The sequence below is a fragment of the Apis mellifera genome, linkage group LG11 (assembly GCF_003254395.2).
Source record: "Apis mellifera strain DH4 linkage group LG11, Amel_HAv3.1, whole genome shotgun sequence".
Taxonomy (NCBI): Eukaryota; Metazoa; Arthropoda; class Insecta; order Hymenoptera; family Apidae; genus Apis; species Apis mellifera.
This window is the reverse complement of record NC_037648.1, coordinates 9,601,929-9,629,399: the sequence shown is the minus strand read 5'-3', so window position 1 is coordinate 9,629,399 and position 27,471 is coordinate 9,601,929. Positions and strand designations below refer to the sequence as shown.

Sequence of the window (27,471 nt, the reverse complement as noted above, 5' to 3'; positions counted from 1 at the left end):
TATTCGCCATATTGCGTTTTCGCGTTTCCGTACATACGCAATTAATTTCGAAACTTAACGAGCATGCGCAACTTTCCCGAACAATCACGAATGTCGCCGATGTGTCCCGAAAGTCATGCAATTATAGGACCTTTCCCGCGCATTTTTCCTTGAAACCAATATGGCGTCGTGTGAGGATATTCGAAATTACTGCGCATATTGTTAATTTGAAGTGATAATAGTGAAAAAGATAGATTAAACCGTGAATATTAATTGAACATTGTGGTAGAAGTGAAATTGCGATCGAATAGCGTGCTTTTAATCGAAATTTTTTCATGGACGCGATAAAACGCGATGTACAAGATTGATACAAGTATCGGTCAATTTCAAGTGACTAAGACTATGAATAATTTGTGTTTTAAATTGAAAATATTGAAGAATTACGACGAAAACGAACATATTTGTGAACAAAATCAACGTCGGCTTGAAATTAGATGCAATGATCCACCTCGGCGTCATATTTGAACAATGCAGATATAAGGTAAGTGCTACCTAATCTGGAATGCTTTGAACATTAAATTTAAAGATATTTCTTTCCATAAAGCTTGTTTTTATGTTTCATACATTTTTGTTAACTTAAAATTAAGTAATGTTTCTAAATTGATGAATGTACATTGACGAATATATATATTTTTCTAAATTGATGAATACATGATGAGTATATTATGTACATTCATCAATTTAGAAAAATAAACTAAATAATTGGAATTCTAAACATGAAATAAAAGTATGATTAAGTTATTAAAGTTTTTTATTATATAGTACTTTTACTATATAATAAAAATATATAAAGCATAAGACAAAATAATAATGATTTGATATAATTATAATTTATGCGTTTAAAATATAAAATTTCTAATAAAGAAACTTCTTTATCTTTAAAAGAATTCTTTATATAGAAATTTTAAAGACAGAAATACAAGAATATGAAATAGATAAGTAGACATAAAATTTTTAATTATTTAATTTATCTAAATCGGTTTAAGTTATATTAATTTATAAGATAGAACAGAAATTCTAATTCTTTGTCTACTTATACAATTTCTTTGATAATTCTTGTTTCACAATTCTTTTATCTATTGTTTTTAATTTCTTTTGTTTATTTGGATTTAATACTTTGGAATTTTAAATAAAATTTAGCTAAAATTAAAATATTAGCTTGATTTTATTGTATCTTTAAATCTCTTTTATGCACATATATCATACATTTATATTATATATTTCTTAGTTGCATATATATATATTTCTAACGTCTATTATTCCAAAATATATTTAGTTACATATTTTCAGATTCTAATTTTCAAACAGTCTAATAATTTTTATTTTTATTTTAGTTTATCTTATTATTTGTATTCATAGAACATTATGACTACATAATCTGATACTAACTATTTTAGAATAAAATCTTTAAGAAACTACACTGCGACATGTAGTTATCTAATTTTATTCAATGCAAATCATTTAATACTAATATTTGAAAACTAGGTTATGCGTATAAAATATACTTAGGTTTTAACATATATTAGGGTTAGGTTTATATAATATTAAAATTGTTTCAAATTTTTTCACATCATTGCATCATTCTTTCATATATCTTTTATTATTATTATAATTAGCAAATAAATTTGAAATGAAAACAAGAATATTAAAATTCTATAGTTAAAAAGACATTCACAAAATACAAAAATTAATATATATAAATATAAACTTTCATTATAAGATTATAAATTCATTAATTTTAAGATAGAATTATAATCATTAAGCAAACACATACACTGCATCAAAATTAAAGGTATCAAGATATATATACTATATATCAGTATAACATTTTTTTTTTTTTAAATAGTAAAATTTAAGTTTCTTAATAAAAAAAATATTGAAGATTTATTAAAATTGTAGAATTATTGATCAGGCTAGATACATCAAAATCCAACCTATCACGGATATTTCTTTCAAAGAGGAAAAAAATTCGGTGGAAACGCTAGTCCATTTATCGGGACCGTAAAAATCACACGAGAGGCTAGAGATAAAAATCGGGAAACTCGACAAAATTTCGTTCTCTCGAACGCGAAAAGAAACCAAACGATAACATCGATTCGTCACGAATCCATAGTTCATCGCGATAGGGAAAAATCTGTCCAAGGGGTAGAGACTCGCTCGAATCGGCGTATATCCGCTCAAAACGACCGTATATCTCGAATGTTGATTTTTTACCGCGAAAAAAAGCGCGTAACCGTGTACGACCTGCATACAGGGATACGAGGTTCCACCCGCTAATATTTATAAATGCCTGTTCGTAATTGCCGCACCACCGAAATTGCGAGGATAAATCGTAAAATGTGGCACGGCCATTCTCCTCTTCCTCCTCTTTTTTTTTTTCTTTTTTTTTCTCTCTCTCTCTCTTCCCCTCTATTTTCACTCGTACACGGGTGAAACGTGGACGAGCAATCTGCGCGATGTATTCCAGCGGAATGTGATTAATAGCTAATTTTATTTTATTCCATTCGCCTTATCAAGCGTATTCGCGCGTGCACGCGAAAGGAACGTGTGAAAAATCCGATTATCTTGGCCGGGATGCGCGAACCCGGAATTTTTATATCGGGATCGCGGATTCCTCTCCAAGTTCGTGTGCACGAAATGCGAATCGGCGGAGCGTTGCGAAGGAAAATGATAAAATAACCGGCCACGGCATGCTTCCGCTTTGATTCCATTTCTTGAAAATGGTGGAATTCCGATTCTTTTGAAATGTTGGCAGTTTTCCATGCGTTGCAAATTTGATTCGAATGATAGATAGATCGGATTATATTAGACTTTTTTTTTTTTTTTTTTCTAAAAAATTATTATTATTCGAGGAGGAGGAAGGGGAGGGGAAAGCATTAAACTTCGTTATATCGTGATCGTGAACTTCACTCCATAAACGCTTTTATGGTGATCCAAAGTCGTAAATGGAGGCCGTTTCGCTCTCGCCAATGTTTTCCCGATAGGTAAAAATATTTGAAAAAATATCCGATAAAATTTATATAGCATCCTCGAGAATTTCAAATTAAGATCGTTATTAGGATAAGAAATTTAAACAATAATTTGAATATCGTTATTATTATTACAAAATATGTATATGAAATAAGAAATATATATATATATATATATATATATATATATATATATATATATAGGAAACGAATGAGTTCCGTTTATGGAGTAAGGGTTAATTTTATATCCGTGGTTGATGGTAGCAAACTTAATGATCTTTGCGATCTCTGGTCGTTATATCTGGTAATTAACACGCGTGATGATGAAACTGGTTGAAAATCGACAGCAAAAAGGACGAAATATTCATGAATGTAGCAATATTTCATTTCTCCGTTCAACCATTCTGTATAACGAAATAGATAAATCTTGAAATCTGTAATTATAAACTCGTTTCACGCGAAATGACACTCGATGTTAGAAATAAAAAAAGAATATTCATCAAAATTCGCGTAGGCTTTCGCGTCAACAAGAATCTATCTTCGAGTCTAGAAATAAATTCGTGAAATCTCAAGTAAATAAAGCTACGAATAAAAAATAAAATAGAAGGAAAATTAGTAAATTATTGTCGTTTCTATTTTGCATTCTGATATTCGACGTGCATAGCAACTATTGTAGGACAAGTTACGTGTAATTTCTGAATTAATGAACGATTAGATTACTTCGATTAAACTTATAAGTTTTTTTTACTCGAAGAATAAATAAGCTAGATGTTATTAAGTGAAGAATTCGTTTATTAATGTATAGTTCTTAATTTCTATTCCAAAATAAGAAAATGATTGGAAAAACAAAAAAAAAGATAGGACACTCTACTACTCTACCAAATTTTAAGTAATTTTGTTTTTTAAATAGCCAAAAACTATCGATTTGAGAGTTTTTCCATAAAATCTCGCAATCTCGATCTTTTGTCTCTACATCTGAGGATCATTGAGCATAGTTTAGCATCAAAAAAAGATGAGGAAAAATGATTATCCATTTTCACGGAAAAGTACATCTATCACCTCGAACCAAAACATCAAAATAGAAATCCAAACATCCAGAGAATATTCCATTTCATGGATCGAACACGCTCGAGAAAGAGAACAAAAGTTCGAAACGAGAAGAGAGAGGAGAATCGAGTCCAGTTACCCCCCCTCTCCGCGAAATTCGGATTTCATTCTGACGGTGAATCTCCGATAGAGGATCTGACGGGCCGGATGTCTCGTTTCGCCTTTCCAAAAGCTTTCAATTCCTCGAAAGCCGGGCATTCCGGCCAGATTGAATAATCTCAGCCAACGCCGCGTGAAAACGCGATTCAAAGCGATCGCGGCAATATGATAAACGACAGCCGCCCCCTTCGGGCGTCCATTCTTGAACCACCCCCTTCGAGCGTTCGCCAATTCCTTCTCGCGAGGAGGACGAGGAGGACGACTCAGAGGAGGGAGGAAGAGAGGGTTGGTATTCTCGCTCGACGGTCCGGATCGAAGCTGGGGAAAGGGATGGAGGAGGAGGGTTGTTAGGGACAGCTGTATGAACAGGGATTTGAGATAAGAACAACGGGAATCTGTTTCCTTTTTCCTCTGGAAACGAGAACGTTTCCTTTCTCCAGCCGGGGGATCTTTTCTTCTCCTCGAGTTATTGGAGGTTTACTCGTTTCGACGAGGTGAAAGCCAGGAATTCCGGGGTAAGGAGACTCGAAGGATCGAGGATTTTTCTGATTGCGCGCGAAGAAGGTGAACGTTTTTGCGTATTCGAAACGCGTTTCGGTATCGATTTTTTATTTCGTTAGGACATTCGTCGGTTATCGGTCGGAAAATGGAGGTATTTGGAGGGAATTGCTCGATTTATCGGCGCGTTTCCGGGAAATATAGAATCGTATGAAATTAAATACTCGTTTCTAATAAAAAATCTCGTTTAATTAACCCGTAACTCGATAGTGCGAAGTCCCAGCAATCTTCTCTCGTTACACAAATTTAATATCTTTTACAGAAACGAATCATCTAATACGAAGAGAAATCTATTCGATGAAATCTATTAATTTCTACTTAAAAAAAAATAAAACAAATAAATCTCCACCGCCACAAATTTCGAGAATTTCACTTGTAAACGCGTTCGCGTGTTACACCATTTACCCTCTCCATCGATTTTCCACCGTCGATATTCTCCGTTTAACACACATCATCAACGACTTCCGCACAATTAAAATTCCTACGATCCCTCACGATTTATTCCGTTCGAGGGCAACGCAATACCGATCAACCATCGCGTCGGATAATCGCAAGGGATGGGGTCGATCGCGCGGATGGAGAACGGCGATCATCATCGTGATCGGAAAACGATAAATTCGGAATGGGGAAAAATACTCTCTCTCTCTCTCTCATGGCTGTTTCGTGGAGGGGGGAGTTGTTTCTCAAATTGGGAAGGGCGCGTACGCGATCGAACGCGGCTCCTTAAAGGGGGGTTGATTCGCGTTTGTTCCTCGAATGACACGTAATAAGGGGAGGGAGGGGGAGCGATACACGTTTAGTTGCAGCCGGCGAATGCGTGAAATCGGATTTCCAGATACTGGACGTATCAAATTGGATTTTCAGACAGAAGGAAATACGAGACAAGTCGGAGAAAAATTGGGAATACCTGAGATAGATGGGAACGGAAATTGCGACGAAACACGTGACGTGCGCGGAAACGGGGGAGGGCGGGAATCGGAGAGGAAGTTACACTTATCGGAAATAGCGGAGCTTCGACGTGAGATAGAATAGAGTTAATGAACGGTTTTAACGATTTTATGAGACTCGATGTATCGACGATTAGACAGATTAAACAGATTTTTTTTTAAGGAAAATTTGGAACTTTGGAAAGCGTTTATGATTTTTGCGGTAGAAAAAGAGTATAAATTTGAGAGAAAATATTTCATTTTTATCTTGGATGGATTGGAACTATGGAAAGCTTCTCGATTTTTCAGGATTTGGAATTTTGTTTTTAGATTATATTTATTGGGTGTCGACTGTTTTTCTTCCTCTTCCGTTGAATTTATTTTTTTATTTTACATGATGAATGAATATTAATAATTGAATATTTTTAAAACGCTTCTCGATTCGAGAAAATCTGGAATTCGAAGATTTTGACGTAATTTATTATAGCATTGAAAAAAATACAATTTTTCCCTAGATTTTTCGATAAATATATTTTATGATTTTGTATCTTTTCCATTTTTCCTGGTTTTTCTCTGATTTTTTCTCCGATCCGTGGATATTTTAACGATATAAGTGCAATAACGTTTTTACCATCGTTTAAATCTTTCCAGAGATTAAAATCCAAATTATCAAATTTTTACAGAGGTTCAGGCGGACGGTCGTGAAAAATCGTGACATTTTTTTTTTTTTTTGTCACAAATTTTTTTCTAGTTAAAATACGTTCCACCAAAGGTAATCTCCCTGACAAGTGCAACTCGTCGTTATACGTATAATGCAAAAAGCTAAAAATAAGCTACAGTCGTTGCTTTTGCACAGCACGTTATTAACTTTGATATTTCCTACGTTCCGTTTATTTCATACACGTTTTCTTGTTTTAGTTAGTTTATTTTAAATTCTGTATCACTAATTTTTAATACGTACGCTTTTTCTTTTTCAAAATATCGAATCGCATATTCTTAAAATCGCGCAATAACTTGTTAAATAACAAAGCAACATTTCATTTTCCTTTTCAATTCGATTCATCCATCACCGAAAAAAATCCATCCATCCATCCATCATTCGATCCATCAACTTTCCAAACTACACTTTTCAATATCGAGATCCAGATAATTAAACCCACAATGATAGAATAAATATAAAAATTAACCCCAATTATCCTACAATTTCCACAATTTTTACATTTTCTTAAATTTCTCACTTGTTGATCCATCCATCAACATACTTTTCAATTCAAAAATACTTTCTACAAATCTCTCCTCCAAAGATCCTAAACTACACTTTTCAATATCGAGATCCAGATAATTAAACCCACAATGATAGAATAAACATAAAAATTAACCCCAATTATCCTACAATTTCCACGTGTCACAACTTTTACATTTTCCTAAATTTCTCACTTGTTGATCCATCCATCAACATACTTTTCAATTCAAAAATACTTTCTACAAATCTCTCCTCCAAAGATCCTAAACTACACTTTTCAATATCGAGATCCAGATAATTAAACCCACAATGATAGAATAAACATAGAAATTAACCCCAATTATCCTACAACGTGTCACAACTTTTACATTTTCCTAAATTTCTTCACTTGTTGATCCATCCATCAAGATACTTTTCAATTCAAAAATACTTTCTACAAATCTCTCCTCCAAAGATCCTCCCCCTCCTCCCGCTGATCAGGAAAAAGGAGATGGTGGGGAGAGGGATAGGAGGGAAGGAAATGAACGCAGGATTGAATCGCAGGATGTGAACGGGCGAGGCCACGTACGAGCGCGCAAGAAGTAGCGTGAGAGCCGCGATTGTTCGGAAATGACGGGGCTCTAATAACTCGCAACGCTATTTACACCGAGCCTCGATGCACTAGGTGAATTGCTTTCTCGAGAACGCGGCTCCCGTAATTGCTCGCGGCCAAACCCTTTCAAAACTCTTCCCTTCCCTTTCTTTCCTCCCTCTCCATTTCCTTCCTCGGTTGATCCTCGAGGATTCGGCGCTTCGATATATCGTCGCGGAAATTGCCCGGCCGGTAGGCGCCGCGGTTTTCCCGGCTGTGGAAAGTGTGTTGCGTCGCGAGATGGGAATTCCTGCGGTTTATTTCCCCGAGATGTTTGTCGTGGGAGGAGGAAGAATCGATACGAAATATCGAATTTCTTATTAATTTCTTCGCGAACGATTGAGAGAGAGAGAGAGAGGGTTTGTGTGTATAAAAAGCGTTAGGAAATGTGAAGATTAATCTCGAGCGATTTTTTAGAGACGGTTTTGTTATTGGATATAAGTGGATGTTTATTCAGGAATTATTTAAACTTGCATGAATGTCAATTAATGGAAATGGAACGGAAAGATACGTTTGTCATTCGAAGGTAATGCGATAATACGTGATTTATTTCGAGAGCACTTTCGAGATTGTTTAATTATATTTTTTCTTTTCGTATCGCAAATTCGTGTCGAAATCTTTCTCGATCGAATTTGTTCCACGTTATATTCTCACGTTCGCAGTTGTATCACGTGAGATGGATATCATAATATTGTACAGGGAGAGATATGGCACTATACGATCTGTTATTTATAAAATACATATCCTACTTGATCGTGCCAATTGGGGGAACCGTGAGATGTTAATTATAATAATAAGACACATAATATTGGATTAAGTTTAGTCCAACGAGATTTACAATCTCGTGGTGTTCCTTCCAATTGCACAGGATAGAACAGGAAATGGGATAGCGTAGAGCATTATGACAATCGATGCAAATCTCTGTTAGATGTGACCACTTGATGATTGTTTCACTTATCTTTCTTTCTCTTTAGAACAATTTATTCATTTACGTATAATATTGTTAATAGAGGAAATGTATGATTTCAAATGTATCAATGTAATTAATAAGTTTCTTTTCTTTTTGTTTCAGGTATGTATGCATGGCTTGCCAATCGGTTTGACAATTACGATAGACGAACGATTGCATGGACAGGTATGATGCATAATCTTTAACCCAATCTTTAAAAATGAAATCGTGATGATTGCAACTTTAGAAAAAGCGCGAACGATTTTCTACTTTCCTTTTTTTTAATACTCGATTCATTCGTAATGCAAATCTTTCAGAAAAATCTCAGAATATAGAAAAATATATAATTTTGAGGGAAGACGAATCTAAGAACAGAATAGGAATATCCATCCTTGCAAATTTTCAATTCTTTCACTCTTCCTCTGCCCGTATTTTTTAACCACCGAAACTTCCGCCCGTCCCTTCGAAAACCTTTCTTCTTCCCCGCGATTGAAAAAATGATCAATCGCGCGGAATGCCCTTTGCCACCGCGCTCTTCAATTTCGCCGATATTAATTGCCGGTGCACGCTCGCGGCAAATCCACGCGTATTTCCGCGCCGGATGCGAACAATGGTTGGATCGTTTGGATTGTCCGGGAAACGGAAACCGGTCTGATTCATCGTTCGGAAAGCGTTGCTCGCGTTCTTAGGCTCCGTCCTTTAAAACGCTCTTTCTCTCTCACTCTCTCTCACTCTCTGTCCCTGGCTACGCGTGGAAAGCCGGATAGATCGGCACGTAGAATCGGGTCGTGTGCCGGATACTGGCGCTACGTGGCCGATCAAAACAATGCCTTTCCTCCATTCGTCCAGCCAGGTGGACGACAAGTCGCGGCGCGCGTTTGACGTCAGTCGTTCTGCAATTGGACGCCGTATGATTAATCGAGATCGCCGTGGATCGGATCCGGTTTGCTTTCGAACGGATTTTATCTCGCGTTTTCTCTCTTGTTTGGCTGAATTTTCGAAGGGAGGAATGTTCGATGGATTTGGATATTGTCCAGTGGATTATTAAGCTCGGTGGAAATTTTATTGAATATCCGTATCGTGTTAAAATTTCTAGAAATCTTGAGTTTTCGAGAAAATTGCAAATGTATTTATCTGGCGTAGATTAGATTCAAGGAAGTTTGCAACTCGTTCCCCTTGACAAAATTTCTCCACGTCGTCGAAACGCGCAAAGACATTTGTTCCCCTTTAAGCGATCCTCCGCCTCGTGTAATGTATATTAATAATTATGCAGTAAATTCTGGTTAATTGCGCAGTAAATCCTGACCTAGACTTAATCCGCAACCATTAACGAAGAGATCAAATTTTAGACGACTATATCATGACAAAGATAGGATATACGAAGCTTCTAAATTATAATCAACGTTCCATGTTGCAATTTCGGGCGATAAAAGTGCACGCCGCGTTGAATACAGAGTGCAGCCAAATTTCATGGTTTATCTAATCTCTGAAAAATGTTAGGAAATCTTTCAGGTTTTCAATGGGTCAAAAACTAACTTTGAAAACTATTATTTTTAGCTTAGATGATAATTCTAATTTATTTTCTTCTCAGAATTTCTTGTATATATATATATATTTTCATGTATTATAATTTCGTTGATTCTAATTTTTATACGTTGCAAATTTCTCGTTAAAATTATACGCGGAACAAATTATCCTCCATAATATAATTTTGAAAATTACTGTGTGTAGCAATTTACGAAATTCCAAAATTGATATTACACATTCGCGAAGTAAATCCCTTGTTGTTACCCTTTAATTTTTAATCGCATCAATTGAATTATTTTTCATTAACTTAATACGTTCGAATAAATTCGAGTGCGTCCTCGAATGGAATTCCATTTTTCCTTCGATTCAATTCTTCTCTGCCATTTTCATCACGCTATATTATCAAATTTAAATTGAATCACTCGAGACAATATTTATAACATTGCAGAGATTATTCTCTCGCTAATTTCTAACTGAATCAACTATAATAAACACGATATACGATAAATCGAAATCGCACGTGCACAATAATCTTCAAATCTTCCTCGAACTTAGCCAGAATTACGAATTTTACGATTTTTAATTCCACTTCTTTCCCTCCCCCCCGAATTACCAAATTACCCTCCTCCATACCGACGATATATAAATTGGGATCACCGGCGCTAGCCCATTCCGCGGTGGCTTTAAATTCCCTTATTTCGTTCCCACTTGCACAACCCGGCCCGCCGTAATTTCCATTAACGTCGTTCATTCGATTATTTACACGCCCGAAACTCGGTGCCAAACTTGCACACTTTCGAAAATAAGAAGGAGAGAGAGAGAGAAAGGGGGAAATCTCGCCCCCAGTGTCGCGGCTGCAACTTTATTTCTACCGATTTAACCGAGTGTACTCGGAGGAAGGGGTGATCGATCGGTGTAATTGCGCGATTTCTCCCTCCTGGCCTTCTCTAATACGTTTTTTCTTTTTTTTTTTATTTTCTCCCCCTTCCACGCTGGGAATTTAGTTATCGCCCCGATAAAATCCGGATCCTCATGACGTCAAGCGAGAAAGATTTAAGGTTGCCTTTCGTAATATAACCCTCACTCACACCCCTCCTCGAACTTCGCAGGTGGAAGCTCGAGTTTTCGAGCTAATCGAGGAGACCCAGTTTCGCTCCAGTTTCTGTTTGTTCCGGTTAGATCGATTTCTTTTTCTGGACATAGTTGCGTGTAGATAGTGGGGGTTGATCGAGATCTATCTGTCTTTGGACGATCAGAGAATTAGTGGAATATTTTTTGACGAGGCTTTCGAAAGAGGGGGAGGAGGCGTGAATCAGGTTAATTTTGCGAAATGATAAATCTCGAGGGAGTGGAATTTTTACGATGTAATTTGTAACAATGATAAATCTTTGGTTGTAACGGGGGATAGGTGAGGATTTATTTTATTACTCGATTCGAGAAATGATTTTTAATGCAAATTAAGAATGGATTTTTATACATTTTGGCTGAATCGTGGAAAAATGAGATAAGAGATTGGTAATGATATAAATGAAATATGATATAAGTGAAATTTTTAACGTTTGTAGATAGAAAATCACGACATAACGCTAATTTGTATTTCGTGAATTATATAAAGATGAATTAAGTTAGAAATATTACGATCAAATTCAAAAAGATATAAATTATTGAAATTTCCAAGTTTCGTCTCAAAATTTTAAAAATAAAACGAAAAACAATCGATACCTTTCGATCTCTCTCCCTCTCTCTTTCTCTCTCTCTATCAACATTCATCTCATTCGTTTTAATTCATAATCCACTCGGGTCAAAATAGCGAGTTCAAAATACACGAGTTTAAAAAAAATTTCTCTTAAATTTCTTCTATCAATTTCCCCTTCGCGTAATTAACTTCAGGAAAGGTTCGTGAATCGAAGGAAGAAAAAAAAAAGGAAGAAATAATGAGCCGTCGTCGGAATAAAGAATAATAAACCCGCGGCGAGAAAAGGGTGGCGAATCGTCCTTCTTATCGGAAGGTGCTCATTTCGAAACGACAACGTCCTCATTGTAGCCGCGCCGCTCTTTGACCAAGCTTTGTGAAGCTTCGCTTGAGGGTGGGGGGGGGGCGGACACCCTCGATTAAATTAAATTCCTCCAACTTGTAATTGCTTTCGCGATCGTGTTTTTCTTCGCCACGATGCCACCGGATCCAAGGAGTTCCCCCGTTCACCGGTGTCAAGAGATGAAAGGGACCGTGATTTTTCACCAACCTTTCTCCCTCCCTCCCTTTATTTCCGTGTCCGAACGAATTAGACTGTTCGTGTAAAACAATTGGGTTTGCCTTCATTGTTAGCGTGAAATAGAATTTTATAAATCTCGTTTCTCCTTCTTTTCGATAATTTTTCGAACAAGCATTTCGAGAATCATTACGATCTGATTTCGACGAGATTCGAAGGGAAGAATTGGAAATGGAAGATGGATGTGTTCCATCATTGATAGATTTCGTTGCTTACGAATATATATAGTTTCGATCGATATTTGTATATATTCCAAGAAACAAATCTCTCTTATATTTCTTCGAATATTTCTTGTCGATCAACTATAATCTACATTCGTGTTATTAATAAACAAGCCTCGTTCTCGCATTCCTCGCATAAATATTTACTATATTTCCCCCCAAACGTCGAATATTTAAAAACATTCGTTCGACCCGAAAGTCGAGGGAACAATGTATCGACAATATTATATCAATATTATATTAGTCACGTTCTCAGTTTCGAGGTGGATACACGAGCGACCGAAACGTGGTAACAATTGCGCGAGATTACGAAAGGTATCAATCAGATATCGTGAAACGTCGTGGATTTATATACCTGTCACCGTGAACAAGGGTTCATCGACGTCGATGAGCGAGGAGGGACGAGGAACGAGAAGGGGCGAGGGAGAAGGAGGATCTCGATGATGACATGTCGTAAGCTGAGCATGAAATCATTTATCTCTGGGATAAGCGGCGAGAAACGACCTCTCTCTCTCTCTCTTTTTACACGGATTTAAACGTTTCCTCTTCCTCTAACCTCTTCACCCTTCTCTGTCTTCCTTTCCACCCTTTCCTCGTTGTCCAAGCATCCGCGTAACTTATTGCAGATGCGTCGTCGAGGTTTTGTTACGTTTTGTGGCAATCGCGCGACAAAGAGAACATCCGGACGGGGATGATGGAACGTAGGGGTGGGGGGAGTGCGTGATCCTCGGCCTTGAGCGGAACCCGTCGGCACGGAAAAATTGGATCCGGATTTCCGGCTGATAAGCGGAGGGGATGCCTCGACCCCTTCTTTCCTCCTCGGAAAAAACGGCTCCTCTTTTCTTTCGTTCGAGGCGTGAAAGAGAGATGATGCAGAGAAAGGGTATCGTTGTTGTAATCGTTGAACGAAAGAGGGATGAGTTAAAAATCCGTGAAAAGAGAATATTTCTTCGACTAGTAAAATTTAAAATATCCGAGGGATGTTTTATTTGTTGCGTATTAATTATATTTGAAGACGTCGAGAACTTCGATCGCGAGTGTAACATTAATTCAGATGAAAATTTGCATACTTTTGTCGTGAATATAAGACCGGTATATAAACTATCAATCATTCCTTAATCGATACTGTAACACAAGGCGAGTATAATTCTATTTTTAGCGCTTTAAATATAAACTTGATGTAAATAAGCTTGATAGGAATGTAAATTAGATGCTAGGTATCGACAAACCGGATGACAAGTCGGCTTGTGTATTTTCCAGGTTATCAGATAAAATATCATTTTTCTTCTCCGTGATATTTTTCTCCCTATAGGCGAGCAACTTGTAATAATAACCGAACTCATTTAGATCGAGCGTGCGTAATCTGGAAAAACGAGAGAGAGAAAAAAAAGGAACGAGTTCTCCTTATAATACCGTGCAAATTATTTACGTATTTACAAGCAAATCCCTTCACTTTTGCCAACTTTTTCCCATAATTTGTCTCTGCAACACGCGGAAATCATAGACGCCGGGAGGAACGTGGAGGAAAAATAATGATGCAGTTCTCGAATGATCGAGTCGAGTTCACGCCATATGGAGCACTTTGAAAGCGACCTCGCGTATAACGCGTATAAATCGTGCATATAAATTGGACGATCGATAAAAGCCTCGATATATACGAAACATATTTGTTCCTTCTCCCCTATTGTTTTCCTCCACGGTGTTTGATTTATTTTGTTTGATTTATCCCCACGATAACGCGAATAGAAAACTGAATCCTCCTCCTCCTCCTCCTCTCTTCGAGCTTCATCGACCGAGCATCATTGAAATAATTGTCCGCCAATTGTATCGCGGGGATTATAAGCAGGTGTATGAATTTACAAAGGAAGGATAATTAGACGAGTGGCGTAACATTCCGTGTTCTAAAAAAAATATATATATAACATAATTCCCGGCCACGAGGGATATTTCCCCGTGGAATATTTTGTGGAACGTTAACGAAGTAAATTTTTCGCGCGTAATTTCGCGCGAAATCTGCGCTTTTCGCCGCCACGATGCATATAATATTTACAACGGTGTATTACGCGATAATATGTATTTTTTTTTTTTTTTAATTTCGAAGAGACGTGTGGTTTTTTTTTAGGAAGGAGTTTAAGAGAAAGTAGATATTTATTTTGACTTTGGATTTAATCAATAGGGCGGATTTTGGATTTTATTTTTATCAGAAACGCATCGAAATTTCTTTTTAAAATGATGGCGTGTTTTTGGGACTGTTGAGACGGAATTAAAATAAAATTAATATAAATTTCACGCGTAACATTCGCTCGTTAATTATTTACACTGTTCCCTGATCCATCGAAAATTTCAGCAATCTTTCAGCAATTTTCAGAATATCGGTCGCTCGTTAATTACGCGATCATCGAGGAGAGAAATAAAATAAAATTCTTTGCGCCGCGGTATTTTCGAACCGGGATCGAAACCGGGAAGAAGAAACGCGTCGTGGTTTTGCGGTCGTGTTTTCAAAATTCGAACGGAAAGGGCTCGGATCCACGGTCTTTCAACCGCATGTTATTAAACGGGGGGAAGGCGGCGAAACACCAAAACTCTCCCTTGAAATTTCCACGGAAGGAAACTCTCTCTCTTCGTCTTGGCCTCGTGTGACGATGGTAAAAATCCATCCATCGTCTATTTTAATATTTGAAATATCATTCCTCTTATATATCCAGTCCACGGGATATTCGCTTGGCGGAAAATGAAACTGTGAAGAGGCGAGACAACGTGTCTCTCCTCTCCTCCCCCTCCTTCTCTTTCTTTCTTTCCGTTGGATTTCACGTAAAATTTCAACGGTTCCGGTGTTTTAATATTTTTTTTTTTTTTTGATTTTCCTTTTTTCCAGTAGCGATGAGTATCGGTACAAAGAAAAATAAAGGGACTTTCGAGGCTGCTTTTCGTTCGATCCTCTCTTTCGTTTTCACTATTTTTCTTCAGAATTTTCTCTTTTTCGAAATTATGCATGGAATAAACCGAGTCCAAGATCGAGTACACCGTTTTAAAATTATAATTTCGCTGACACGTTGATTAATGACAATGGCAATTAACTTTTATGATGAACGCGAAATCCGTCTAAGACGTATTTAATAGCGGAATTATCTGTTTTTTTTCTTTCTGTGTTCGAGTAAGAGAACGTAGTAGCGATATAGTAGTATTGGAATGGACATACTTTCGTGCAATCATCGTTTTTTTTATTTCCATGAAATAATGGATGAATGCGATAGGAATATCGAAATCCTGTGTACCGAGAGGAAAGGAGAGATTTACTTCTTTAATGCTTCAACTTTTTTTCCAATCGCTGGGAAAGATATTTATTTAAATTTTATCATCATCATTATTAGCTTGCGTATAAAAGTTTTCATCCGTGGGTCGTTAATAATCGTTGTTCGGATTTATTTTATTTCCTTTTTCTTTTCTTTTCTTTCCTTCTTTTCTTTTTACGTCATACGAAAGTGGATAACGTTTTTTTTTTTTTTTAACTTTGAAGTAGAAACGTACGAAACAAAAAATGGATTACATTTCTTATTATTACCACTGTTCAATTTCTTTATTCACTGTTTAATCTGTATCCTCTCTGTCTGGCGCGATTGTACACAAAGGAAAGAGTAATCAAGAACTGGTTGATGAATCAGAAACACAGGTGGCAAGATTGCAGCGTGCTCCATTCACGAAATTCACACGGGAAATATACGTTTCTTTGTTCGCTATTTAAATCCGTTTCTTTGTTCGCCATTTAAATTCGTTTCTTTATTCTGGTGTAATAGTGATTGCGTAAAAAAAAAGAAAAAAAAAAGGATAATAAAAAAGAGAGAGAGGGAGATAATTATTGAGAACGGGTCAGAAATGAGTCAGAATCCTGGATTTAATGTATCGAGATTTGCATAAATGCCGATAATTATTTCTCATGCTTGCGTTATTATTATTTTTTTTATATATCTTTGATGATTATCGCGAAAAATAACAAAACAATGGTACTTTTATAATAATGAATTATTATACGCAACAATATTAAAGATAAACGCTTTGAGTTTTGCATTAATTTAAAATACATATATTTCCTCATTGCGACTTGGTTATCCACGGAATCTTGCCTAATGGTGTAATTTCTTCTTCTTCTTCTTCTTCTTCTTCTTCTAGGGAAACTGTTTCAACTCCGTTTTACTTATAACAGTGATCAAAGGTGAAAATGAATGCTTTCGTGACTTACATCATTCCGTGTCTTAACGCAGGAAATTTGTAACGAGTTGAAATCGTAGAAATTTTTAGATATCGTGATTATCGTAATTATCCGTCTCTTTCCGTGCTACGCAAGAAACAGCTTTATTGCTTTCGAATAAAGTATAATATAAAACTTTCTCCCTAGTTCTCTAAAATTATTCTCAAATCGATTCGAAATTTTTCAAATACTTTTTCATAATTTATTACCCCGAAACGAGAGTTAGTTTCTCGTTAAAGATAAGATTACCTCTCGTTTATCAATTTTATGACGAATTATTTCGCGTCGGGAGACACAATCATTTTCAAATCAACTTGGAGTAAGGGAAAAAGCTTTTAAAAACGATCTTGCGGATTTACATTTTCCCCATTAGAGAAAGGAGAGGAAGGAAAGAGGAGCACGTTATATCGAAACACGTATCGAAGAAAATATTATTCCATTAATTTCATCTTTAACAAGTGGAGTGTGGCACGTGGCAAAGAATGAACAGATTTCGAATAGATCGAAGCTGAATCGGAAATTCAGATGGAGGGGGGAGGCGTATTGAAAATTTTTCCACGAGATCCATTCCACGTCCTTGCCACGTCTCATACACAGAATTGATCGCCCGTTTTAATATCCCTTCCCGTGGAATGGTATCTTCTCGCCGTAGGAAATGTAGCAGCCAGCCGAGAACAGGATGCCTGGAAATAAATGATTCCATAATTCTCGTTTCTCGCGTCGCCCTTGAATTTTTTCTTTTTTTTTTTTGTGAAGGGCTGGACAAAACCTCACCTCTTGTGGAACGATCGATCGATCGATCCATCCATCCATCGAGAGAAATTGGAACAGTCGTTGAAACAGAAATACATTTACCGGAGGAAAAATTTAAACAAAATTTGACAGAAAGCTCGCTTACTCGTTCCAGCAATTCGTTTCCACGCGTTAATTTGCAACATCTTCCGTTAAATTTAATTAACACGGGTTTAATTGATCGTCCGTTATTAATTTTGTGATACGAATTTTCATTCGAGCTTTTCTCGACTTCATCGTACTTTTTTTCAGAAAATTAAATTGATTTTTATATATATGTATATTTAACGAAGGGGATGATTATTTTATTTGTATCGGGGAAGGGGATGACGATTTAATTGTTGAATTATTCATTCATCTACATTTTTTTTAAATTCGCTTCAATTATAATTATAAATATAAAATCGCACGCGTATAAATATCGAAAGATAATTTTTAACGGTAATAAATAATAAAATTCGGGGCGAAATTCATTTCAGATTTCCAAGTTTTCGGATCAAAATTCTAACAGGATACGCAGCGTCATATCGTTTAATTCGTAACAATCGAAACGGGTTTCCAACGGGTTCATCCATTAAAATCCTCCTCTAAACCAGATATCCCGCGCTTTTCAGTTAACCTGTAAACAAATTTCACGCGTCATTACCATCGTGTACCGGCAGACATTCCTACAGAACGTAGCAGCGCAACACCTGTTCCCTCTCTATACTAGGTAGAGTCGAGTTTTTTTTTTTTTTCGTTTTTCCCCTTTTTTATTTATTTACGAGCGAATGTAGAATAAAAGGAAACAAGAGGCAAAAAAAAAAAGAACGTTATTTTTCAACCGATATTACACGCGGCGGCGCATCAACCGAATGGTTAGAATCATCGTTTTTCTGCACGCAGGGACTGATCGACGTAATGGACGGAAACCTAAATTGTTTGCAATTTCATATCTCGAAACGGGAGGTAACGTCCATTAACGTTCTATTCGTTTCTATTTTTTCCCTCTCTCTTTTTAATCCACTCGAAATATTCGTTTTTCCACCGCTTCGATTAACCGTCGTGTTCGTCGATTACGTCAACGCGGGAACATATCTCTGTCCCTTTTTTCTTCTCTTTTACGTTTGAACGTTTCATTATCGACGTGATTCGGTTTGCTTTTTCTCGCGAGGAGAGATAAAGAAGAAGGGAATCGCGATGGAGAAAGGGATGGAAGAGAATGGACGAGGGAAAATGATAGATCAATGGTCGGTGGATATAGATGGATGACTTTTTGATCGCACGGCTCGTTAAAGCCTCTGTCAACGACGACTTACAACTTAAAAATTATCATATAAATTGGAGCTTGGATTTCGAGTTACAAAAAATACGACACACTTTGATTCAACTTGAGTCGATGGATCGAGCAATCGTATTACGAACAGGGAGAGGATTTCGATCTTCACGGATGAGAGCTCAACAACGTTGGTGTCCCATTGTAACCATAATCCCCGTGTAACGATGATCAGCCGTTAATTAGCGTGTTTTAGCGTCCCCTCCCCGCTGCAATTCCACCCCCGAGGAATTTCGGGTTGCGAGAAAACAGAGGGAGGCCACCTTGGTTAAATGGAAGGTGCTTGGTATTCATCGACCACGTTGTTCATTATCATGGAAATTTCTTTATTGAGGAAGGAGAAAATTCGAGTTACACTATATATTCTTGCATTTTCGAAAATCTCAGACGAATATTTTAATCTGAATTTGTGATCTGCGCATCTGTGTTCCACAGCGATTTTAATAGCCTCGAAATAGATACGATCGATGTTGGAGAAAAGTAAAAAGGGATGAATAGGGGGAAGGGGGATGGAACAGGTGGACGAGTCGAGGATTCGTGGTAAAGGGTGGTAGTTGGGTCGAGGTGTGTTTCGAGCGGAATATCAGTCGGTCGAGGCAATACCACGAAGCGGGGTAATGAGCGGATAGGGGAGAAATGAGAGGGTTAATAAGGGTTGTGGGAGCGGGGGTTCCGAGGGGCAAGGATTTGCTTTGGCCTCGTTTAGATCAGTCAAATTATTCGTGTTTCCAGCCAGTTGAATTCAAATGGTCTGTTGATCTCAAGTTTCTCTGTTCATTCGAATTTATGCCCATGCAAATTATCCATGCGCCTCGTTTCAACTTGGTCTTCTTCTTATTGTAATCGAAGTTGCTCGAAGAGTTAAAAGGTGCGCGTGAATTCCACCGAATCTTCTAGTAAGGGAAAATAATTTACAAATTGTCTGAGAATATTCGAAAGAGGAGAAAGGATTGAACATCTCGAAAACAATTATTGTTTCGAGTGAGAAATGTTTTTAATCGATTCAGAGACGCGCTTTATTATTACATTGATTAATATTAACTAATATCCTCTACGTTTCTTTGCATTACACGCGGCGGCGAGGTTAATTAATTTTTGATTAACGGAATGGAATTAAAGCTACTTACAGTTTTACACCCGACAGTGATAAAGCTTGGTCCCTGGTTAACGAACCGTGGCTGGGGCTCAAACACGGGACGGGAGAAATTATAATCAAACAACCGAATGACCAGCATCATCGGATGACGCGAGAATAATTAATGAAGATATTAAATGGCCCGATCAATGTGCCGTGTCAATTTTTAAATTACCTCTCCCGCGTGATTAAATCGTTCGTTTATTTCAAAATCGATGAACTTCTTATTCTTCTCTTTCGATAATCTGAAGAACGGTTGAATGTATATACGCAAAGGTTGGGGGACAGGAATTCGTTTCCGCGGAATTATTTTCAATTATCTCGTTTATTTTAACCGTGAGACCGAACAGTGGCAGTCGATTTTACAAATTCCGCGCAACGAGACACTCTCCAGATTGGTGTTTAGGAAGAAGCAGAATTACAGGAGTTTAGCCTAGTTAGGGGATTAGGTTGTTTCTCGAGTAGACGGAATAGGAGAAGGAAATGGGAGATTAAGGTCGCTGTGGAAAGCTGTGCAAAATACACTGTTCAAATTAGGTGATCACTGTCTGTAGTTAACCAACTTATCAAGGACGAGATACGTTACGTTATTAAGATAGACCCGACAGGCGCTGTCCTGATGTACGGTTGCGAGGATATTAAGCGGAATCCTCCCGAGTGTTTAATTGAGAATTAAAAAGAAAAAACGTTATGATTAGCCTTAAGATTAGCTTGTTGGAAAGGGGGATGATTTTTGGACGAAAGTAATTCGTTCGAGGAGAGATTTCTTTAGAGTAAGCCTCGACGTTTAAGGAAATATCAAGAGATTTTTTTAAGGTTTCCTAAGAAACGTGTTGGATGTACTAGGACTCGTGTATGAGGGATACTTCAGATGTCAGCTTAGAAAGCGTGAAACGAAATGAAGCGTAATAGAGAGAGGGAAGGAAGTGGGTTGGTAACAAATTGAGAATGGCAGTTGAGAGGAAACGTCGAATGTAGCGCAAAGAGCGATATAGTGTTCGGAGCCGAAACAAAAGGTGGGAATAAAATATTCGAAGGGATGGGGGTTGCTTGTACTACGTTGTTTTAAGAAAAAAAGAAAGGAAACTCTTCGAGTTCTCGAGCAAATACAATATATCAAGAACTATATTTCTACGCATGAAATTTAGAAAAAAAAAAAATTATGGAATCAGAATCAGTTTCTTAGAGAAGAAATCCTGAATTTATTATTTCATTTTCATCAATCACGAAATAGATATTTTAAACAGGTAGTTAAAAATAATCGTAATTAATCTTCTCTCGACAACCTTATGAGTGAATTATTATAAATAATTGTTACAAATAAGAAGAAATTCGAGGAACATTTGTAAAGGATTTTTTTTTCGATTATGAGAGAATTATGAGAATCTTTGGGGTTGGTAAACGGTTCTAACGTGCCGCTAATGAAAGATTAACTGTTACAATCGATGAACGATACACTCGACGAACAACAAGCGCTGTTTCACGCCAAATACATCCCCCCTCCCCTCCCCCTGTGTTTCAAACCCTCGAAAGGGATCGACTATTCAAACAGTCTGTTTCCAATTAACTCAATTAATCAACACCCTTCACAAAAACCACTCAAACCACTGGTCTGCTTATCCTTTCAGAATCGTTTGGCCGAAGCGAGTCGAGCTTCAAAGAGACTCGTGTATTCATCCGTGAATAGGCTCCTTTCAAATTTTCCACACCGGTGAACAGAATTTGCGGCGGACATTGATTCCTGGTCTCATTTTTGTTTAGAAAATATTCTACATCGAGAATCACCGAACGGTATTCGTTCTACTTCCCTTCTTTTTTTTTTCCCCTTCTTTTTTCTCTTTTTTTTTCCTGTCAAACAAAAATCCCTCCATCGGAATTGCAACACAAACTGTTGAATACTGGTGTGTCCTTTTTTGGGTTTAGAAAATAAAGGTTTATTCGGCCAAAGCACGCGAAAGCCCCACCCTCCAAAAATTTCGGTCCCTCGAAAATATTCCACGTATCCATTTCCCTGTAAAATTTCCAATTTAAACCGAAATATCGTTTCTTCTCTACACTCTGTATCTCGATGATACCTTCCTTTCAAGTCACTTCTTACAAAATCAAATGATAAATGTACTTGCTACAAGTACAAATGATATTTTCAAAGATTTCGTACACTTGTTTAAAGATTTTGTCTGAAAACGATCTTAATCGAAATCTCGAAAATTCGTACGGGTACCAATGCCGAATCGATACCACCGTCTTTTTTATTTTCAAACTCGATGGCGCTTTTTTATTCCGCTGCAAACACACACACACAGAGGAATGGACGAGCAAATATGCAATATAAATTTCGCCTCGGTCGATGGACGGATGGAAAGAACGTGCGAATAATTCATCCGTCTCTGTTCTCCATCCTTCCTCTCTTTTCCTCCTCCCAGTTCAGCCCTCCCCCCTATTATTTATTCGAAAATTCGAATGGAAACCCACGGAATGGAGGCAGAGATAGAAGGATGAAAGAAGAAGGGGAGAGGGGATGACGTTGAACCAGAACGTTTAGGTGACTCACTAGGCAGAGGAACAGGATGAAAAACGTCTGGCCTCGGGGTTTCTCGGAGGAAGTGACGTGGCTTCTCCTCGCTTCTGTCGTCTAAAACCGTTTCTCCTGTTGTCCCTTCGTCCGGCTTCGTCCGTGCTCCATTGTCCCTCCACACTATTCAATCCTTCTTCCTTCCCTCCGCGAAGACAATGAGGAACCGTGACCTCTGATCCCTCGTGTTGTCCACTCCTCCACGGGGGTCACGTGGATTCACAATCGTGTCGTGTCTATGTTTAATTTTCAGCGAATCGTTTATCTTATTTTCCATCGCGTGATCCTATGTCTTTTTCTTTTTTTTTTCTCTTTCCCTCCGGTAATAAGGGAGGAAAACGCATTCCTTTTATCATTCGAGGCTGGTGTGTACGATTCTTTTTCTTCTTTTTCTTTTTTTTTTTAGGAATGCGTGTATTCCTAAGGTGGATGATGATGTTTGGATTTGAGTTTGCTGTTTTTGAAGTTTTCGCTTTTGGAGATTAGGTTAGGTTACGATGTTTCGTTATAATATCTCTTTTTTAATTGTTTCATTGTATCAAAGGAAGGCGCGTAACAAAAGATCGATGGGCTGTTTAAAATTTCATCGATTATTTTGCCAAAATAAATTTATGCAATTTAAATTTCAATTGGGAAAAATTAATAATCGGGGAGAAGGTTAATAATCTAGATTCTAAAGTAAATTTTTCATTTCCTTTTTTTCTTTTAAACTTTTATTTTTCCATTTCTTTTTCTCTTTCGATCCTCGCATGCAGATAATTGCCACCTTTATAAATTAATTACTTCCTCATCATCATTTCTCTCAAAGTATAATTATTTTCGCCATTTCCACCAATTTAAAATAAAAATATCAATCAAAGAAATGTGAAACTAACATATAAATTCATTTACCCTCTTTATAAATAAAACACAAAATAGATATTGAAAGAGAAGACTTTACCAAAATTCGCTTTTACGTTCAATTTAAAAAGAAATTGAGATTGTTACCCAATCATACATTTTTTCCCCCGAATTATCATTTCAAAACATGGGCGAGAGAATCGTGTAAATGTTTGATTCAGCGAAAATTATTAACGTAGATTTGTACATATAAGAACCGCGTTTCAATCAATATGATTATAAACTTGGATTATTATGTTTCGCATTCGTGTACCCTTGCCGGGTGAATCTATTGTTGCAAATTAATACGATCGGTCTATTTAAATAACTATAATCTCGATCACGCATGCTGATATTAAACGCTACATTGTCGAACAGATCGGTTATATAAGGGAAACACTTGTTGTTGTTAAGGGATACGGAATAACGTTGTAATTTTGCGTTTATTTATCGATCTTCCTCTACCCAAGATTACGTTAACAAGTGAATATTATTACAACATCAAGATAGGAAATTCTTCTGTCGACGAGATTTTCATTCGAATAATGAAATGTTTTCTGGCTCGTGTCAGAAAGCATTTTTCTAAACTATTTTCCAAAGACATTATCACGAAGAAAATTTTTTTAATGAACAAATCGTGTAAACTAAGTTTATAAGTTTAGATGATTTCTCGATCGAGACTGTTAGAATTGGAATGGTAGTTCCATCGTTTAAAAGGAAACGTGATCCGACAGACACTTTATCGGAGCGAAACAAAGGAATGGTTAAACATAGTGTCGATAGAATCGAAGGTATATATACATATATATACATATATATATAGAGCACGATTGAGAGAGAGAGAGAGAGAGAGGTACGTGTATCGAAGGGTCACGTGAGCGACATCCCCTTGCCATGTGTCGTTTAAGTGTAACGAGTGTTTGTATTGTAAGGGGTTAGGCAAACATAGTTAGGTAACGTTGAATGGAACTTGAAGCACTTACGATACGGGGTATGGTGCACACCATGAATCATAAATGTCCGTGTCCCTTCGAGTCACGTCCCTCTGTTGTGTAGATTCTGCGGGAGAGGAGGGAGGGAGGGAGAGAGAGAACTCTGTGTGTATCGCAAATAGGAGAAGCACGGCGTGCAAACGATATTTTTATCTGTTCGTCAATGTGGATAATTTTCATGTGGAAAAAGAAGTAATAAGTAAATAAGTAAATAGAGAACGATCAAACAAATCCTCCCTTTTTTATAAACTTTCTTTATAGTATCTCATTGGTGGGTAGAATAATTCATTTTTGAAATGAAATATGAATATATATTTGATGGAAGAGGAGGAGTTTTTTGGTAAAAAAAAAAATTCTCTTTGACAAATAATTAATTCTTCTCTTGGAATTATTTTCTTTCGACGGTATTGGGTAGTTTTTGGTGTTCGCATTGACAGGAGGGGGAGGGGGATGATAAGAGTATCTCGAAATTTTTCTCGTATCCTCGTACGCGCAATTTATGATGGATTACACGATTTCAATTTTGACGCGGTATCACGCCATCCATAATGCATATATTACGATGCGAATCGATTCGATGCACCGTAACTACGTCCCTCGTTCATCAAATGATCATATTAAACGTTTCGTAACACCTCGCGAGATAGCCAGATCCTCTTTACACGCGGCCAATAATTTCAATTCGAAACGAGATCCTCTGAATCTTGGAATTTATACGATTAAAAATATCCAATTTGTAATATCTTCTATAAATAATAATCTACAACTACCTCTATATCAAAAAGTAAAATCATCTTTGAAAAAAGAAACAGACCAACTCCCTCCTTCTCTCTCTCTCTCAAATATAAAATATCAATCATTCTCATACAAAAACTCGTCCCTTATATAATTTTACATTACTCGACACAAACTTGATAACGTATCGAGGAGGAAACGTATTCATAATTCTCTCGTTTAAGAAGGGGTGGCCGAAATTTCGTTCCCTCGATCGCCTGTCCCTCCGAGTCCTCGGGCGATGCGTCACTTCCGGCCACGAGTCTGTCTTAAGGATAGAAAATGGCGGAGGGCACCGAAAGAAGATGGTTCCGGTGCGGTGCCCCGTGTGGGACTCTCCCACGCCGCGGATCCTCACCTTTCTTTCGCTCGAGTGCGGGGTCCCTCTCCTTCTCCCCCCTTTATCTCGCCGCGAGAATCTAACCGCGCTATCGACGCCACGGCGATAATTAGAAACCGGCCCAGACGTTGTTGTCTCGCAGGAAACGATGCACGGGTCTTTCACCTTCTCTTCTCGTCTTTCCGCGTAATTCTTTTCTTTCGATTTTTGTATACGCAATGGAAAAGAATAGTCGATGTCGCGTGTCGATTCTTGTGTTGATTCGAAGAAACTTGATATTGAATTGGAAATTTGTTATATTTTGGATAAAGGAACGATATTTTTGTTCGTTTGTGACAATTTTGTGATCCTAAAGGGATATATAATACTAGAAAGGAGATTTCATACTAGATTTCTGAAAATTTGGAAGGGAATAGAAGTTTTTATAATTAGGAGAATCGAGAAAAGTATGAATTTGAACTCGAATTTCCTGCGTCCGGAGGAAAATTCGAAAAACTCGTGCCCTGGTGCAGACTTATCGTGGAAACTGGTCCGATCGTTTGGTCCGATGTCGCAATTCGCAGGGAACAATGGCGGCGCACGCACCGCACACGTTGCACCGTATTCACACGAACGCTTCACCCCCTTGGAATCCTCTCTTTCTCTCTCGCCAAATACACGAATACGAAGCAAGAGCGTTGACGGAGGAAAGAATAGACGGTCCTCTAAACAATCGGTGGAGACCACAGAGAAAGAGAGAGAGAGAGAGAGAGGAGTCGTCCATCGGGTCCTCACAAAACCCCCCGGCCGCGAGAATACGTCGAGGACGACGCCATTTGCGGAGGATTAAAGCCGGGGGAGAGAAGACGGTGGATTTGGCATTGGTTTATGAGGCAAAAAAAGAAAAATATTTCCATTGTCGCGTTAATCTGTTCGAAGCATCTTTTTTTTTAAATTTAACATCCCGTCCGTGAACGGATTTCGTTAAAATGAATTCTGAAAGAATCGGTGAAAATTGTGAAATGCGTTTAAATGTATCGTATACGGGTTATCGAATCGTTGTATTGTATAATTTCGAGGGAGACAAATATCTATGAGGCTAATATTTATTTTATTTGATTGTAATTTTGTTTTCTTTCGTGACAACGAAACGTGAAGTCGTTTCGTGGGATCAATTCGACGAGTTCAATCTCGTAACAATTTCTCCAAGTTGTTATTCGTCTTATTTTGTCTTCATCAGGAACGAAACCGTTTAAACCTTCTTCTTCAGACTTCCTTACAAATAAAATGCTTCTTTTAGTCTCTTTGTTATCACGTACGTTATCAAATGAATTTTTCCTACGATAAAATAAAACAATAAAACACAACGACCCAATTTCGAATTGGCCCGATAAAAACGTTGGACGAACTCGTGCAAAAACGAAAGTTTTCGGATCTCGAAACGAAGAAAATCGTTAGAGCAAACGTCAGAACTGCAAAATAATTAATTACACGCGTACCACGGAGTCGGATATCCGCGCACGTACGAAACAAGTAGGGAGGGGGGAGGGAATTAATGAATTCCGTTCGCACGCGATAAACCATTGGAACAGGTTGGATGAATTTCATTCATGGGAGGCCTGCGGGGAGGTCGAGGTCCGGCGTTAAGGGGTTTCGTTCCACTCGGCTGGCTGGCTGGCTGGCAGAGAGGGAGAGAGGTTGCAAAGTTTTCATGGACGTGATATATCTTTATCCTCCTGCCACGTAGACGGTTATTTCTTCTTTATTTTCTTCTCTCCCACTTTTTTTCTTCTTCCCTTCAGCCGTTCCTTTCCTACACTCGTTGCATACGTACATCGGGCAGCGACGTGTACGGGGTTGGTAGTAGAGTAGGGGTATCTTTGGCGGCGCGCGAGCACTTCAGACTTT

The 27,471-nt window shown here is 37.6% G+C and overlaps 1 protein-coding gene across 6 annotated transcripts in view; it reads left to right on the top strand.

Annotated features, from left to right (window-relative positions):
• The window catches only part of LOC551736 (nephrin), a 347,898-nt gene that overhangs the window by 192,729 nt on the left and 127,698 nt on the right, over positions 1 to 27,471 (top strand). The window contains exon 1 of one of the 6 annotated variants that reach the window (XM_006564361.2): positions 154 to 520. The exons of the other annotated variants lie outside the window; for them this stretch is intronic. The gene's annotated coding sequence lies outside the window, so the exon portion shown is untranslated. Of the gene's footprint in view, positions 1 to 153; positions 521 to 27,471 lie in introns of those variants that run through there. 6 annotated transcript variants of the gene reach the window in all.